Genomic DNA, 18,888 nt, shown 5'->3' with positions numbered 1-18,888 from the left:
CTCATCCTCTGTCATCCCCTTCTCCTTGCTGGTAGCTTCGAGAACACTGTCCAACCATCTCATCCTCTGTCATCCCCTTCTCCTTGTGCCCTCCATCTTTCCCAACATCAGGGTCTTTTCCAGGGAGTCTTCTCTTCTCACGAGGTGGCCAAAGTATTGGAGCCTCAGCCTCAGGATCTGTCCTTCCAGTGAGCTCTCAGGGCTGATTTCCTTAAGAATGGATAGGTTTGATCTACTTACAGTCCATGTAACATGTAGCTTGTACCAAAAAAAATTGTGCATAAATATGTGTGCCCCCAAATCTGTACTATATAATATCTATTGGACAACTTAGACCTTCCCCAGAATTGTTAAATGCCATTCAGCATTTTCTGCGGGTTAAGTGCTATATAGTTCACTGAACGGAGTGAAATAATGTTCAGAAAAAAAGTGAAGAGCTTTCATTCTGCTGGCAGTTATAACTAAGATAATTATTACTTTTTAAGAACTCTTCCCTAGAAACAGGGAGTGCTCCCTTGCTGGGCAATCCTGTTTTAAAAAAATAAAAATCAATGCAATATGTTTTCTCCTCTATAAATAATTACAGATGCTCTAATGGATCTCATACCTTAGCTGTCAAGATGCTGATAGCAGTGCTATAGCCGACTTATTTAAAGAGGGGGAGATGACAGTGCCAGTATTTTGCTGCAATCACTACTTGTATGCAGCTTTGCTCTTTCAAAGTGCTCTCCGAACGTCTTAAGCCTAGTCCGGAGCCCTATTCCTTGTTTAATAAATTCCCAGAGAAAGTGAAGTTCTCTGCGAGCGATTCATTAACCAAAACGCAACACGAAGGCAGCCTTTCTATAATGTCCTTCAGTTTGCATGCCATTCTAAACCCAATATTGAAGGGTTTTGTAGACTTTAGTGGGAAGCGTTGTGTGTAGAAGAGGATGGCAGCAGGATAGGAAAGTCAAGTAAATTCATAGTAGTTTGCATATATGCCAGGGCTCCCCCCACCCCCAGTTCCAGCACCTCTCAGGTGGGCACCATTGCCATTCTAAGAGAACGGGGAAGGTGTTTGTGGTGAGTTCTGGCACCTCTTTTTCTATCAAAATAGCACTGGTATACGCTATACCTTTAAAGTATAGTCGAAGCACATTCTTTCTCTCAAAGAATTCTGGACATTGTACTTTACCTCACACAGCAGGTCCAGCTCACCCATGAGGCAAGGTGAGGTGATCGCCTCAGGCAGCAGTCCCCAATGTTGATCTTTCTCTCTCCCCCACCCCTTGTTCCTGATGTAGAATCATAGAATCATAGAATCATAGAGTTGGAAGAGACCACAAGGGCCATCGAGTCCAACCCCCTGCCAAGCAGGAAACACCATCAGAGCACTCCTGACATATGGTTGTCAAGCCTCTGCTTAAAGACCTCCAAAGAAGGAGACTCCACCACACTCCTTGGCAGCAAATTCCACTGACGAACAGCTCTTACTGTCAGGAAGTTCTTCCTAATGTTTAGGTGGAATCTTTAGGTGTTTAGGTGGAATGTTTAGGTGGAATGTTTAGGTGGAATCTTCTTTCTTGTAGTTTGCATCCATTGCTCCGTGTCCGCTTCTCTGGAGCAGCAGAAAATGTAGATCTTCCCTTGCCCCTCCTTTGCTGGTAGGGAGACGGATGCTATTTTGGGATTTGCCTCAGGAGCTGGCCTTGCCTCTTTAACAAACTACAGTACTCAAAACTCTTTGAGGGGAAGAATGTGTGTATGGAGCCTGTAAGTCGCCATCTGGAGTCCTGTATCAGATTTGGCTACCTCGATCCCGATCAAGAAGTTATGAAAGATCTGGTTTGCTCAAAAGTTGTCCCAGAACATGGGAGGCTTTCAGGACTGGGAAGCACAGCAGGAATAGAGTTCATGAACAGCAAACGTGGAACTAAAGTACAGTAACTGGAAGGGGAAGTTTTTATTGTGGAAGGAAAGAACAGCAATCCAGTCACAGCCCCTTCAGACTGCCTATCCCAACATGCCACGGACACAATAATAGTGATTAATTTATACTGGACCGTCCCCAGGCCATTCCACTCTATTAGTTGTTCTGCAGCGCTTCCCCAGTGGTATTGCATTATTCCACTCTTCCACTATAGTGCAACAAAATTGGGACCCAGAACGAACCAGAACGTTTGTGTCTAAAATATTGCAGGATTTCAGGCAGGCAGTTACGGGGGACGTGTTGATCCAAAACGAAGCAGTACGCCCAGTCCAAAACTTTTGCCGACACAAACAGAGCTCATAGCAGGATTGTGCCTAACCATCCCAATACCGTGAGCAGAAATAATAATGAACGGGCAAAATAAAGGAATATAGTAAAGGAAAGAGCCAGTAAAGGCTCAGGACCACAATACCTCAAGGACCACCTCTTTCCATATGAACCTACCTGGACCCTGAGATCATCTTCAGAGGCCCTCCTTCGTGTGCCTCCTCCTCGAGAGGTCCGGAGGGTGGCAACACAAGAACGGGCCTTCTCTGCAGTGGCTCCCCGCCTGTGGAATGCTCTCCCCAGGGAAGTTTGCCTGGCCCCTTCATTCAGGCACCAGGCAAAAACGTTCCTTTTTAACCAGGCCTTTGGTTAATCTGTTTGACATCCTGTACCCTTTTAAAATGTGGCTCTTGGTGGGGGGGGGAGAGGTTAGTGGGTTGTTGTTTTTATTCTGATTATATATGTTGTGATTTTTTCTGTGAACTGCCCTGTGACCTCCAGGTATAAGGCAGTATATAAACTCAATAAATATAATAATAATAATAATAATAATAATAATAATAATAATAATAATAATGTTACTTGGGCCTATGGTTTCCCACAGTGGCATAATGGTTCAGAGCAGAGCTCCAATAGGAAGGCTGGAATTCAAGTCTCCCTGCAGGTGGTAACTCCTGGAAAGAACTGAGCTCTCATTTCCATATTGGGCAGCAACACAGAAGCTGCATTGGGTGACTATAAAGGTTTGCGAAGGCAAACCTCGCACCACACATGCAACAGTATGTCAAGGAGCGTTGCGCCTGCTTTCCCTGACCTTTTGCCTTCTTGGCTAGAAAACAGGGTTCCCCCCCTGAACTTTTGTCCTCTCACAATTTGTTTGTTAGACCTATCGCTTGGCTAGAGCATGACCGGGAATGCAGACGTAATCAAGTATCGGGGGGAACATCTGAGGAAAACACCTGCTGACACGTGTATTGTTGGGATACTGCAAGGGAGACAAAGTCCATCATGACTCCACGTTGTCTCCGGACGTCCATCGATCTCCTGTAGACACGCAGTATCAGCAATTAGCGACACGAGCTCCAGAAATAGCTTGCCACATTCCAGAGCCGATGCACGCTCTATCAGCAGATAATGCACACAGCGAAAGATGCACTCAGGAGAGCATATTTACAACTTTATTCAGCGCTGGTCAGAACAAAGAGAAAACATGACTGCCTGCTTCAGTGTCTCCAGCACAGAGAGAGAAACGAAAGCAAAGACACAACAGAAACATCCCGTGAACAGGAAATACGCAGACTCTGTGACTCACAAAGCCTGCTCCCTTTTAAGGTGGAAATGGACATATCCTAACATGTATTTGCTAATGCTGGAAATGTGCTTAGGTGGAAATACATTAAGTTCAGGGTGGTTTCGCAACTGTTTCCAATTGTTGACTTCTGCTAATAAAAGAAGCTTCGGCAGAGCTAGCCGGCAGCTTGCTTGGAGCATGCTTGCCAGCGTGCTTCTGCACAGCTCACCTGCATCCAACCTCCTGTTGTCTCCGTTATTCCTACAGGTCTGGGGGGTAGGCACTCTCTTGTCCCTCCCTGTGATTCTGTGAAATGATCCAAAGTCTCCAGGAGAAAGAACTACCACTCAGTATAATAAGCATGGCGCAGGAATGTTTCTTGCTTCTCATAAAGGTGAAGGGGCTCATCCAATGAGACTGCTTGACAGCGAGTTCAGCTCAGTCAGGAGAAAGTGCTTCACGTAAACCGTAAACGTATGGCCGTGAGTCAGCCCACGTTGCTTTAAACACTCATGCACCCAACAACGTGTCTTATTAATACAACTGCCTGGTAATAGCTAGCCATACTCAATGGCAGTCAGTTTTCTAAACAGCAGGGCAAGGTCATGGTGGTTGAGTACAGTCGCTTGGGGATATGGGAGGGAATGAGTCAGAAGAAAATGGAGGTGCAGGCAAGGTGAGAGGAGTGTGATTCAGGAGCAACTTTCCAGGGAAAGGTGGAACAATAGGAAAGTGGCTTGGTGGATTGAATAGGGGTACTGCTCCGAGCACAGGGGATGGTATATAAGCAGATGTGTGTGGGAGGAAGGCCAAGAACATGAATGCAAAGACTTAGAAGAGAGAATAAAGGCAGTGATGTAGCTTCAGGGCAGTTAACTGGTAGAGGTCCCTTTCTACTTCGGGAGAAAACAAAAGCATGCTACAAAGGCATGCTTTGGGATCATGTGCTTGCAATGACCTCTTCCTCCTTGAAGATAGGAAGGGGAGATCTACGAGCCCAGCTTTTACATTATCATTATTTCTTATTGCATGTATTAGTCACTTTTTCACAAAAAGGGACCCAAAATCAATAAACAAAGTGAAACAAGCATGACCACCAAGTATAAAAAACCAGAGTAGAATAAAAACATAGAAAGCAGATCTATAATGTATTTAAGAAGGGAGTCCTAACCAGAGCTTTTTTTCCAGCCAGAACTCACTGGAACTCAGTTCTAGTGCTTCTCAGGTGGGTGCCATTGCCATTCTAAGAGAACAAGGGAGGCATTTGTGGTGAGTTCCAGCACCTCTTTTTCTAGAAAAACAACACTGGACCACATCCCACTAAAAATATGAGGGTGGGGGGAGGCCACAAATGCACCTAATAGCCTCCAGATAAAGGGTCAAAAGCTTGGGTAAATAGAAATGTTTTTGCCTCATGCCTGAAAACCAATAATGATGCTAGCATGCCTTTCTGGCACAAGCATGTATCAACTACTGAACAAACACCGCTCTTGTGTTATCACCCTCTGCACCTCTCTCAGAGGGGGCACATAGAAAAGGAGCTCAGATTATGAATGCAGAGTCGAGGTTGGTTCATGCGGAAGAGGTATTTCCTTGAGGTATTGGCATCCTGAGCCCACATAAGGCTTCCTAGGTCAAAATCAGCACTTTGAATTAGGCCTGAAAACCAGCTGGTAGTCAGTTTAATCGTGCCAGAAAATATTTTATATGCTTGGTGCCAGAAAATATTTTATATGCTTGGTCAACAATATGGTCTTTGAATTCTGCATCAGCTACATGTTAGAATCATAGAATCATAGAGTTGGAAGAGACCACAAGGGCCATCGAGTCCAACCCCCTGCCAAGCAGGAAACACCATCAGAGCACTCCTGACATATGGATAGAATCATAGAATCATAGAGTTGGATGTTCTGCACTGTCTTCAAAGGCAGCCCCACATATAACACATGGCAGCAATCTAGCACAGACGTTGGCAGAGTGGAAACAACAAAAGTTAGAAATATGAGTTTGCAATATGGTTAGAGGGCTTTTCTGTTTTGTTTTTTAATTGTCAAATGGGAAGTTTTATTGTAGCTGCATGCAGCATAACAGATATCATGATCTTGGTCTCGCTTTCTTGCCTTTGTACAATGCTAACAGAGAAACATTGGCTACTTTATCAACCTTGAAGTGGACACCGGCAATGTCACTAAGCCCTTTTCGACCAAACCCAGCAACCAGGACTTCATCGTTCTCCTCAGTGAAGTTCAGACAACCATCATTAGGAACAGAGGATGTTATTTTCTTTTCATTCTTGATAAGCTGAATTCAGACACACTACCTGATGAGAGAATTTGGTTGGATGGCTTCAACACCAACTTTTTCCAGGACAATTCCTTTGGCCTGGGAAGCTCCCCCAAAAGGGTTGGCTTTCAAAGCAGTACCCAGATGGGCCTTCTTGCATTGTTTGTCATGTCGTTTCTGGTCTTGGGGATGACTGCGCAGCTTCCTGGCTGTCCAAAGCCCAAGACACTTGCCCATCTTCCTCCAGCTGCTGCTGCCAGCTCACCCAAAGGAACCCGAGATCTGCAACATGTCTAGTCGTTACACTTGACACAGGCTACCCAAACTGGGCCATAAAGATCTAGACTTAGGCAGAGAGGTTTCCTAATACTGAGGTGCTAGGGAACCAGGCAAAATGCAGTGGAGGTTTAAGCACATTGAGGGGAAATGCTCAAATGCAAATGACTAGGGTTTGGATTAACAAAAAAGCTCAGAGACAGATTAGGGAAATGAGAAAGACAGAAATAGGAAAGAGGAAGGAAGTGCTAATAATTACCAGTCCAGAAGAAGGGAGAGGAAAAACAAGCAGTTTCCTGAGTTTCAACGTGAGCCATGTAGCTGAGTCTTGGAGGTTATGAGCAAAGGCTAGGCATGAAATATGTGGGTGTCTGATAATAAGATGCTTGCATTTTTTAAAAATGCATGAACATTCAGGAAAGGGACTCCCATCTTCAAGTGATGATTGGGTGGCAGAATATAGGGCAGCCTTCATTGGTCACTTCAGCTACGTCCAATCACCCCTGGGTTCTGCAGAAAGTTCAAAAATAGATACAAGCTCCATTTTGGGTAACCCAGACTTGTGCTTTCCACATTAAATTTCAACCGAAGAATAACAAGCACGGATGAGAAGTAGGGAACGGAGGCAAGGGTATAGATCTAGATAAGCTGCAGAAGAGTTTAGCTCCTGCGGGCATCAGTAAGGTCAGAGCAGTGTGGAGTAGACGTCTGGAGGATTCTAGAACAGCTTAAAGAACAGTCCTCCAAGTGGAAAACTGAACAAAACAGGACTGAGAGCGCAGTTGTAGAAAGCAAGCTTCCTGAACTTAATCAGGCTTTTGCACTTAAGTTATCCCATCTCGCTGTGCACATGCGTTATTGTGGGAACAAATTCTCCGTACAGTTGCTACTATGGAGAGTAGATTTTGCAGGAACCACTAGGGCTTCCCATGGAACGATACTTAGCCAGTGTCATAGAATCATAGAGTTGGAAGAGACCACAAGGGCCATCGAGTCCAACCCCCTGCCAAGCAGGAAACACCATCAGAGCACTCCTGACATATGGTTGTCAAGCCTCTGCTTAAAGACCTCCAAAGAAGGAGACTCCACCACACTCCTTGGCAGCAAATTCCACTGTCGAACAGCTCTTACTGTCAGGAAGTTCTTCCTAATGTTTAGGTGGAATCTTCTTTCTTGTAGTTTGGATCCATGCTCCGTGTCCGCTGCTGGAGCAGCAGAAAACAACCTTTCTCCCTCCTCTATGTGACATCCTTTTATATATTTGAACATGGCTATCATATCACCCCTTAACCTCCTCTTCTCCAGGCTAAACATGCCCAGCTCCCTTAGCCGTTTCCAGGGCATCATTTCCAGGCCTTTGACCATTTTGGTTGTCCAGTGACCAGTGTCGCTTTCTCTGATTCCCTCGCAAATACAGCCACACATTGCTCAAAGCAAAGCTGAAATAAGTGCTTAGTTAGAACCATAGAATTATAGAGTTGGAAGAAACTCAGGGGATCATTTAGTTCAACCCCCTGCAATGTATGAATCTCAGCTGGAGCATCCATAACAGATTACCATCCAACCTCTGCTTAAAAACCTCCAATGAAGGAGAGCCCCCTACTTTCCAAGGGAGTCCGTTCCACTGTCAAACAGCTCTTACAGCCAGATAGTTCTTCCTGATGTTTAGTCAAAATCTCCTTTCTTGTAACTTGAATCCATTGGTTCAGGTCCTACCCGCTGGAGCAGGAGAAAACAAGCTTGCTCTATCTCCTGGGACATATGCAGAGTTCCAGTTGAACTGAACTGTTAGCACCAGTCCTCAGCAGCCGAGCACCACTTCCTGAATTTCAGAGTCAGAAGACATGGCAATCAATTACATACCGCCTGTAGAAAGAGCACTGCAAGAATAATTAGCAGACAAAGATGCAAAATGGGGTAAAATGGTAGGGCTCAGGAGTTTACTCGCAAAGACATTTGTAGGTAGGTAGGTTAAACCACAGAACCTAGGACTTTCTGATCAGAAGGACGGAGGTTCGAATCCCCGCAACGGGGTGAGCTCCCGTTGCTCGGTCCCTGCTCCTGCCAACCTAGCAGTTTGAAAGCACGTCAGAGTGCAAGTAGATAAATAGGTACCGCTCTGGCGGGAAGGTAAACGGCGTTTCCGTGCGCTGCTCTGTTTCGCCAGAAGCGGCTTAGTCATGCTGGCCACATGACCTGGAAGCTGTACACCGGCTCCCTCGGCCAATAAAACGAGATGAGCGCAGCAACCCCAGAGTCGGTTACGACTGGACCTAATGGTCAGGGGTCCCTTTACCTTTTTACCTAGGTACAGTGTCTAACTATTTCAGTCCTGCTTCAAGCAGCAGCTGGCACACCTGCTTTGAAAGATCTATTTGTGAATGAGGGCCAACCTGCCGTTTCAAATCCAAGAGTACAAAAAGCAGGATCGTGTCCCTATATTTTTTAAAAAAATAAAAAATAATGATATTTAACTTTGCCATATTCCCAAATTAATCACATGCAGTGGTTGATGAAGACAGCTAAAAACCAATTACAAAGACTGACCCAGAATTCAAGCTTTATTTAGAAGCTGAATAACTGTTGATACGGATTTAGATCTTGATAATGGCAAAAGAATTAAGGGCATACTTTAAGGCAATGGGTAATGCCTCTTCAGCCATGCCACTTGTGATAATCAGAACTCTAATTTTGCCTCTAGGTTGCTTCACATGTGATTTTTTTAAAAAAACTGAACACCTAAAAATGTTACTTTAAAAATACTTTATAACTTTCTATAGAAAGATAGGCATACATATATATATGTGTGTGTGTATTTTGTGTGTCTGTGTGAAAATGAAGGGGAATACATATTTATAAATAAAGATATTTTATAAGCATTAACTTAGAAAGAAGATAAGCATGTATTTGTCAAGCACTGTTGTCTGAAACTGCAAACAGAATAAGTGCCATTTTCATTTTGGCTATGTGTTTTTGTTAATAATAATAAAGTTTGTATCCAAATTTGTTTCCCTTGTTTTTCCTTGCCAGTTTTCCATACTGTTCTATGTTTGAAATCTATCAATTAATTACAAGTATTTTTTTTGTTGGGAAAAAGTGAAAACGTTAAGTGCGCATGTGAGAAATATTTCCTTGCAGACACATGCATCATACACATATGTAAATCATGAGGCCAGGACTGGCCTGCCAAATGTACCCCTGGTGGTAAACATATGTATGCCACAGCATAATGTAAGAGTTAGTTCTTATACTCTTTTTCTCCAAACAGTATATTCAGGATGGCTTCATCTTATTAGATGTGTCATTCCCAATGTCCAATAAAGCATGTGTCCAACACATGCAGGCTTAAATACTAGCTTAGCAACAGTAGCTCGTGCCACCTGGCACACACGTAATTATTTGCAGCTGTTAATTTTATTGTTTAAGGAAATCCCTGCCAAGATAAGGCTGTTAGGCTGTGTGTGTCTTTCTTTCTTTAATTAGGTTCCAGTTTGGTGTGTAGATTAAGAGAAGGTTATGGGACACCAGTTGGAAATGTGGCAGCATGAACAAAAGCAGAACTTGGTGCTAAAGATCCCAAATCCCACCAAAATGGTGCCATTCGTTCTTCCAGAAGACAGCTTTCTCCAGAAACTGTCCTGCTTTGACACACTGCATCAGTATGCTGGAGACTCACAAGCGAGGAAATAGGCACATATATCATTATGAAAGGGATGGAGGCAGCCTTGCTGCTTCGTAAATAGACCCGCTGCTGTTCCAGGGAAAGCTTTTAAGAGAGAGAGAGAGGAAAATGATGCAGTTTTTCATTGTGGTGGAATGGGGAAGACCCAACTATGGAAGGCATCTGGTGCCTGTGACATCAGTTTTGCAGTTTTAAAAATGTCTTCTATAAAAGGGGAGGAGAGAGGACTAATGCATGAGAGAAAGTGCAAGACTGAGAGCTGAACAGCGTAAAATTCCCAGACATGTACACAATACACTTCCTGATGTCCACAATGGAGCAATGATAATTTATATTGCATTTTTAGTCTCTTAATCACATTAAATATTGTGAAGAAGTAGGTACATTAAGTGAATTCACATTGGATATGGATGACGTGTTGTGAACAATGTACAAAACATCCACACTCGGTGCGCATAGAAAGCACTTGAAAACTCTGTGTGCACATAGCCTAAGTCTGTCATACAGCTTACATAGTCGAGACCCATCGCACTGGTTCAAAACCTGCTCTAACTTCTCTTCTTATATTACGTCTGACTTCACCCTAGTAGGTCAGTTGTGCCAACTCCTGCATCAATTGTGGATACTCCCATTTAGCATGGGAGGAAATAGTAACAGTCACACAAACCCACCCACGCCTGCTGCGAGTCCCCATGATGTCAAGGAGCAGGCCAGCAGTAAATCACACTGAGCAAGTTGGAGCTACCGTATTTTTCGCTCCATAAGACGCACCTGACCATAAGACACACCTAGTTTTTAGAGGGGGAATGCAAGAAAAAAAAATCTTTAACGGGAGCGCTGAGCAGAGCCTGTATGCATCCCAGGCTCTGCTCAGCGTTCCCTTTCACGAGCCGCGCAGAGCGTGTGTGTGGCGCTTGCAGGCTTTTCCCCGAGGAGGCAGAGGGGCAGCCCATCACTGACTTCTCCCTCCTCGGGGAAAAGCCCCCAAGAGCCGCAAACACGCTCCACGCGGCTCTTTAAAGGGAGCGCAGCTCTTGGGGGCTTTTCCAGGAGGTAGGGGAAGGGACAGAGGGGCTAAGCCAGAAGCTAGAACAGGAAGAGGGAGCGCTGCGCAGCGATCCCTCTCACTGTTCTGGCTTCTGGGATAGCTGCACAGCCTGCATTTGCTCCATAGGATGCACACACATTTCCCCTTACTTCTTAGAGGGGAAAAGTGTCTCTTATAGAGCAAAAAATACGGTAACTCTTCATAAGCAAAACTAGGATCTGCACCGGACTGTCATGCCTAATGAGCACAGCAACTCTCCTCTGGCAGGTCTTGCCCCCGTGAAGCAGTTGTGGAGACTCCCCACAGTCCCCTCCTCTCCAGGGTTTCCCCCCAATCCTTTGGAGACTGTGCCTGCATGAAGCTAACTTCTCCTCCACCCTCTTCATGCCTCTCCTGGTTCTGGAGGGGCAACAGAGAGAGAGCTTGTTGTGGCAGCAGAAGGAGACACCCCTGACTCTTCAACAGCCTGACTCCCCTCTGCCTCTTGAAGTCCTTCCTCTCCAGCTTCAGCTTCTGCCTCTGAGTATAGACTTCTCTCTGCCGCAGGAAAAGTTAGCACATATAGTGATACCTCGGGTTACATATGCTTCAGGTTACATACGCTTCAGGTTACAGACTCCGCTAACCAGTGGCGTAGCGTGGGTTGTCAGCACCCGGGGCAAGGCAAGTAATTTGCACCCCCCCCCCGCTGCACTGTCCCTCCCCCAGATAGTCCCTTGCTCTCTCTCCGCACCACATGCCTGGCACCCTCCCCTCCACAGTGGGCGGCGACCCGGCGGCTCGGATCGGATTCGCACAGCCAGCACTGCAGTGAGAGAGACTGAGTGAGCCAGGTAGGGGCAGAGAGCTGAGAGTGCGAGCGCGCGCCCCCCCAGATGTTGCGCCTGGTGCGGCCGGCCCCCCTGCACCCCCCACGCTATGCCACTGCCGCTAACCCAGAAATAGTACCTCGGGTTAAGAACTTTGCTTCAGGATGAGAACAGAAATCGTGCTCCAGCGGCGCGGCGGCGGCAGGAGGCCTCATTAGCTAAAATGGTGCTTCAGGTTAAGAACAGTTTCAGGTTAAGAACAGACCTCCGGAACGAATTAAGTACTTATACCCGGGGTACCACTGTATACTATGTAAAGGAAAGAAATTTTGCTGTCTTCCCCTTTCCTTTCCTCTCTCTTCCTACTTCTCTTTTCCCTCAACCCTATATTGCCCATAACAGTAATGCCTCACTCTGAATATGACTTAACTCCAGTCGTACCTTGGATCCCAATGCCTTGGCTCCTGAACAAATCGGCTCCCGAACAATCGAAACCCAGAAGTGAGTATTCCAGTTTTCGAATGATTTTCGGAAGCCGAACATCTGGTGCAGCTTCCGATTGGCCTCGGGATGTTCCTGCAGCCAATCGGAAACTGCGCTTTGGTTTCCGAATGTTTTGGAAGTCAAACGGACTTCTGGGACAGATACCGTTTGACTTCCAAGGTACGACTGTAGTTTGAATGACTCTGACTTGAAAACAGGCTCTGTGTTCTATTGTTACTCAATAAAATCTTTAATAAAAACTAATAAAATAATATAATTTATGTAATTAATATAATATAATATAATATGATTTAATATAGTATAATATAATATAATATAATAATATATTTTTTAAAATGACAGGATGTACCCTGCTATCTAGCTCTTGCATACTTAGAGCTCACAAAGGACAATTTTGCTGTTGGGAAAGAGCACTTTGCACAGATTGGCCTCACAACACACCTGGGAACAGTACTAATCCTCCTCTCCCTGGAATCCTAATAGTTTCTGTGCCTTGAGCCTCCAGACTCAAGTGCCTAACACCAAACTGCATTCCAACAAGTGGTGTGCCACTCCTATGGAGCGCTGCATGTTTCATCGCTGCAGATTTCAGCACATTTTCACACCACTCCTCTGCCATAGCTGAAGTTGTAGCCTCGCAAGACCAAAGCACTATTGCCCATTTGGAGGTTGGACAACAAAAATTTAATGGGCCTGAGGGACAGCTTAACAGTTTGTCAAAGAGTCCGGATAAGCACATCCTTTTGTTAGGTAAACTACAGGTGTTATGTTGCCATGGTAACTGGATGTTTAGACCGTTGCTTCTCAAATAGAGGGCCATTTGGGGGAATGTTCTGTGTAGAAAGGGGAAAAACAACAACTATTCACAGAAGAGGCCACACCGTCCCCACGCCCAGATAAGGATGAAGAAATCCTGGTGTCTGCTGCCTGCAGAAAAGTGATGCCGTTTGTGATTAGATATGGAGATAGGCGCAGGGAAAGCGACTGAGCTAGAGCTCTGTAAGTGTCTTCAGGTACTAGCTGTTTCCCCGGAGATCTGATGCAAGCGCAATGGACTTTGGCTGTCTTTTTGGAGCATTTAAAGCTTTGTGTCCACCCAGTGCTATTTTTCTAGAAAAAGAGGTGCCAGAACTCACCATGAACGCCTCCCTTGTTCTCTTAGAATGGCAATGGCGCCCACCTGAGAGGTGCTGGAACTGAGTTCTGGCGAGTTCCAGCTGGGAGAAAAAGACCTGAGTCTGCCTATGTTCAAACTGTGTGTTTGCCAATAAACTGACTACTACAAAACACCGAAAAGCCTCCACTTGCCGTTTTTGAAAGGAAACCAAACATGGGGTAAAGCAAGCACCATAGAAGCCAACTCCCCAATAAAATATTTGAGATGGCCGCCCCCCAAAGTTGGTGGGTGTTGCCATTCAAATGGTTTGCTTGCGCCGTGACTTGTGATGGATTATTCAGGGTAGGGCTTACCTGCCCCCCCCCATATTTGATTCAAGTTGGCACCCCTGGCAAGGCCTGCCATTGCTCAGAAAAGAATAGCGAGCCCAACAGTTTTAACTTCTTGATTACTCAAAGAAAGAAAAAAACACCAAACCCAAACACACACACACACACACAAAAACCACACCTTGTGAAGCAGCTATTGTACCTGCTTGTCAATAGTCTCTGGAGATTTGGTATATAGCAAAAAATGCAGCCCTGTGCCTTTGACAGCAGCCTGACACATACAAATGAAGCCAATAAATGTTTTTCCCATCACTTTCCCACCGCGCTGCCAGAAAAAAAGCTTAGCTGTGTCTTTTTCTCTTCCCAATGAAATCTCCCACCAGGCAGCGATCCATTCCCTTTGGTCTCTCTTCCCTCTAGCACTGGGTGCCTGGACATTGCCAAGGAGCTAAAGTCAGCTGCTCTCGCTGCCACTAAGCCTCTAATTGCTCATTGAGTCATATGCTTCAGTGAAAGTGAACGTTGTCGGGGACTTAATGACCTCTGCAATTTCCGTGGAGATCGGAAAGCAATATAAACTCATCACGACCAGATTAACCAGAGGGGAAGCTGGGGACACCCGCGTGTTCAAGGCAGCAGGTAAGGGAGACAGCACACACACACCCCCAATCGCATTTAGCGGACTCAATAAGCGCCACCAAACAGCTTGTCTGTAGCAGTGCCGTAATCACAGCTCTGAAGCAGATGCATTGGTAACTATTGTGCAAAGGGGCAGTCGATCGATACCTGGATGAGAAAAACTCACTTCAGTATGCCACACGGCGTCTGGCGTAAAGGACTGCGGGAACTTCATCTTTCATTCGAGATGGTGATGGTTAAGAGATCAGTCATAAACTGGGCCGTTACCCTGTTAGAGGCAATGGTTAGTCAATTAATTGTACGTAGAACTTCACTATATTACCCGGTTAAATCTCCATAGATCTGCACATGAATCATAGTTTTGAAGGGGTAAAATGATTCTTTTACCATCTTTTTTCTTTTCCTTTTTTTTGGGGGGGGGGGTATTTTATATTCTTTATTGAAAAATTAAAAAGTACAACATTACAAGTCCACAGAGCAAGATAGGGACATCTCTTACCAAACCCTTCAACCTTTCTCTGATGAAAATAGGGATGGCCTATTGAGGGAAAGGGACACGGGTGGCGCTGTGGGTTAAACCACAGAGCCTAGGGCTTGCCGATCAGAAGGGGATTGGGCGTCGCGGGGATTCGGCGGTTCAAATCCCCGCGACAGGGTGAGCTCCCGTTGCTCGGTACCTGCTCCTGCCAACCTAGTAGTTCGAAAGCACGTCAAAGTGCAAGTAGATAAATAGGTACCGCTCCGGCGGGAAGGTAAAAGGCGTTTCCGTGTGCTGCTCTGGTTCTCCAGAAGCGGCTTAGTCATGCTGGCCACATGACCCGGAAACTGTACGCCGGCTCCCTCAGCCAATAAAGCGAGATGAGCGCTGCAACCCCAGAGTCGGTCACGACTGGAACTAATGGTCAGGGGTCCCTTTACCTTTACCTTTATTGAGGAAAAGCAGGACATTACAGTATCAAACCAGAAAACGGGACAACTTATGTAAATCTGGGACTGTCCCTGGAAAATAGGGACCCTTGGCGGGTCTGCACTCACATTCTTTCTCCTGGGTTAAGTGTTTTTACCTGGAAAACGCCGCTTGAAGTTAGAGCTTTCCGAGAAAGTCACCAAATGGCTGCTATCTACTAAGGGCATTTTGCTTTAGCGGTCCAGCAATGGAGATACATATATTTCCCCCTGAATACTGAATGGCTGTGTGATTTTAATTATGTTCCTTCTTTACCCAACAGAGTTCCACAGATGGTGGAAGCCACCGAGATCTTGTCTTTCTGACATTATATTTGCAACCACCCAAGACACACTCATCAGCTGACCACAGGAAGCCTCAGCTGATGGTTCTGAGGGGAAGAGTTGAACTTGGAGGCTGTTGTTGCTATGGGCATCAAGGCTCTGAATGAGCAAACCTTCAAATCCACAATTACTCACCCACACGTTGGAGACAAACCAATTGCTTCCGCTAACCCTGTGGTTTGTGTGGGTGTTTGTTTTCATGAAAGCGCAAGTCGTCTAGCTGCTTTTGCCATCCCCAAAGCACAGTTTCCCAAGGCATGTGATTTGTAAGGCAGTTACTTACACTAGCGTAGGCTTTGATATAGATGCCTAGTGTATACTAGGATTGTTTATCTATACCCTGATCAATGTACATGATCCACTGCTGAGTAACACAAAAGAAAGACACCTGGGGAACTTCCAACCTAAGCTTTCATGGAAGCAGAAGTAAGCAGAGGCAAAACTGACACAGGGTAAGTGATATCAAATGCAGTTTGTTATGTATTGAAGTTCTCACCCTGGCCACCAGGAGTATTGTGTATGTAGTTTTCACTCAGGTCCACATCAGTTATTTTAGGGGGGAAACCCTGGGTTGTTGTTGCTACATTGTTGACAGCTGGCTGCCTAATAAAAGCAGGCCGGCTGAGCTGTTTGCTGTTCAGTTCTGTCCAGCTTACAAATAAAGAGCTGCTTTGGAAGAATCGCTGTGTCGTCTGCTATGTCTACCCACTATTCAACACAGTTTGTGTGTACTTAGGCCTTGTTGTTGGGGATGAGTTAAGTAGTTACACACCAAAGCTTGCTTTTCATTGAGGCGGGAAATCCTTGTTGAGGCTGTGCCATTTCGCACTGGGTTGTAGCTTGTGCAGCTGAACCTGCCTCCATGCCAAAAATAATAAAAATCCCTGCATGAAGAAATCCAGATGTTAAGGATAAGGATTCTAACCTAGTCTTCTTCATGCTAGCTTTGGATGGGTGGTAGAAACCTTTGTATGTAGGAGGGAAGAATTCAGTCATGTGTGCCTATAGCACTTTATATACCTTTTAGCGGCCCCAAATGCAACAAAGTCGTTTCCCCATGCTGTGTTTCAAGTCATATTTGCATGTTGCTGTAAACCAGAGTGGGGCAAAGATGTCTCCACCCAATGAACATTACATGTCTGGCTTCCCTGAGCCTGCAACTCCTATTCACAAAGCTGCCATGTGCAACAGCTGCCTCAAATGTACACACGTCTGCTTAACTTCAAAGTGAACGTGGCTTACAATTCCATACCAAAAAAAGAGTGAGTTAATAATCTGGAGTAAATAAAAAAGGCGAGGAAGAGGTGACATGATAGAGCAGGCACTCCCAAACTTGGCCCTCCAGATGTTTTGAGGCTACAACTCCCAACATCCCTAACTAACAGGACCAGTGGTCAGGGATTATGGGAATTGTAGTCCCAAAAACATCTGGAGGGCTGAGATTGGGGATGCCTGTGGTAGAGGTTTACATACCCTCCAACATTTCTCCAAAGAAAATACGGACATCTTATTCCATAACAACAACAACAATTTTACTATTTATAGTAAAAGGAAATTGCAGATTTAGGTTAGACTATTATCTTCCGAAGCAAAGAATTACAAGGGCTACTGGCCTGAACATATTTGGTTAGAAAGCTCAGTAGAGTTCAAGGAGAATGAAAATAAAATAAAGGCATGACACAGACAGCCGAGAGTTAAGGATTAGCACACTTTGACCCTAAGCAGATTTCTTAGTCAGGATAACGGCAAAATTAAAAACGTGTAGTGATGAGGAGAGGCTCACACTCCAGCACCTGACAAACCTAGTGCTTCTGCCTAGTGTTATTTTTCCAGAAAAAGAGGTGCCAGAACTCACTATGAACACCTCCCTCGTTCTCTTAGAATAGCAATGGTGCCCACCTGAGAGGTTCCGGCATGTTCCGGATGAAAAAAAGCCCCATTACACCACAACCAGTTCACCAAAAGCTGGCATTCCTGTGAGACTAAATAGTCCATGAGGCCGCCATCACTTAAGAAACCGATGTGTAACGCCGTCTTACACGTCTCAGATAAGCGCAAAGACTTTCACATGTTTGACGCTTGTCTTATTACAATGCCCCACAGTTTTCCTGAGCTGTTCGGTACAGGCTGATTTATTTATTTTTAATGAAAGTCATGGGGACACAATACATGTGGCAGTCACCTTCAAACTAGTCTCAGGGCCTTTGCTAGGTAATGGATGGCCCTGGGGAAAATTTTGACAAAAGCAGACAATCACTTTCTCTTTCCTTGAGGCAAACATACCAGGGAAAGCAAGGCCAGGGATGTGCCATTAGTATTCAGGGAAGCTTCTAGAAGGTGACAAGAGCAGTTAAAAAAACACACACACAAAAACCCAACAACCTTCCAAAACACAACCAAGGGCCTCAAAAAAGTATGTGATCTTCCCTAAATAGCACAACTGATGCAACCAATACAGGACAAGAAAACTGCCGTTTCAGCCCACGTCAGAGAAAACCTTTGCCTAGATGGTTATAAACATACCTGTTATTTTATACAAGATAAAATGCAAGCAACATGTTGAAGAGGTTGTAATGATAAAGGTACATGCCCGATGACAAATATATTCTTGAAAAGAAAAAAATGACACCTACCTCTTAGCTCTCTTGACGTTTATGTGAGGAACAAAACAAAGAACTCAGGAGTAAAAAACAACAACCCCCCAATAGGATTTATGTTGACAGCTGCCAATTTAACTTAAGTGGTGCAAACACAGAACATTGGTAATCCAAACGGGTTTTTTTGGCAAGGGTTGGAAAGGGGACACACAAAAAATAACAGTGGCCAAAGGAAAATCCAAAAAAACAGTACCCTCACTATTTTATTTAATTATACATGTAAAATAAGGGGACCATTGGTGAGGTTACAGGGAACCAGGCAGAGGGCCTTCTCGGTGGTGGCGCCCGCCCTATGGAATACCCTCTCACCAGATGTCAAAGAAATAAACAGCTACCTGACTTTTAGAAGACACCTCAAGGCAGCCAGGTTTAGGGAAGGTTTTTTTAATGTTTGATGTTTTATCGTGCTTTTAATATTCTCTTTGGGAGCTGCCCATAGAGGCTGGGGAAACCCAGCCAGGTGGGCGGGGTATCAATAATAAATTATTATTAAATCATCCTCATCAGCACATGCAATGTGAGGTCCTCTGTACAGGCTAGGTCTGGGGCAGGTCTGGTGCTAAGGGTCTGTCCATCTGCTAGAGTTGCCTGGTCTCAGAGTTGGGGCTCCCTCTTCAGGGACAAACTGAGGTAAATCTCAGGGAGCATCGCTAGGAGCAAATAGTGACAGCTATTTTCTGCCTGCTATTCACTCCCCACCTCCAGGTCTATTAGACTCAGGGCC

The 18,888-nt window shown here is 45.2% G+C and overlaps 1 long non-coding RNA gene and 1 pseudogene across 2 annotated transcripts; both read right to left on the bottom strand.

Annotated features, from left to right (window-relative positions):
* Nucleotides 1-5,624: 5,624 nt before the first annotated feature.
* On the bottom strand, nucleotides 5,625-6,065 carry LOC310661646 (small ribosomal subunit protein uS12-like; annotated as a pseudogene). Its single transcript has one exon. The product of its transcript is annotated as a small ribosomal subunit protein uS12-like (transcript).
* A 2,850-nt stretch (nucleotides 6,066-8,915) lies between these two features.
* LOC310661729 lies at nucleotides 8,916-17,913 on the bottom strand. The gene is made up of 3 exons (XR_014504108.1): nucleotides 17,791-17,913; nucleotides 14,384-14,485; nucleotides 8,916-9,855 (listed from the first exon to the last, which is right to left on the bottom strand). It is a non-coding gene; the product is annotated as an uncharacterized lncRNA (long non-coding RNA).
* Between the last annotated feature and the right edge of the window lie 975 nt (nucleotides 17,914-18,888).

This window comes from Podarcis tiliguerta, assembly GCF_965153285.1.
Source record: "Podarcis tiliguerta genome assembly, chromosome: 13".
NCBI lineage: Eukaryota > Metazoa > Chordata > Lepidosauria > Squamata > Lacertidae > Podarcis > Podarcis tiliguerta.
This window is presented reverse-complemented; position numbering and strand designations above follow the sequence as displayed.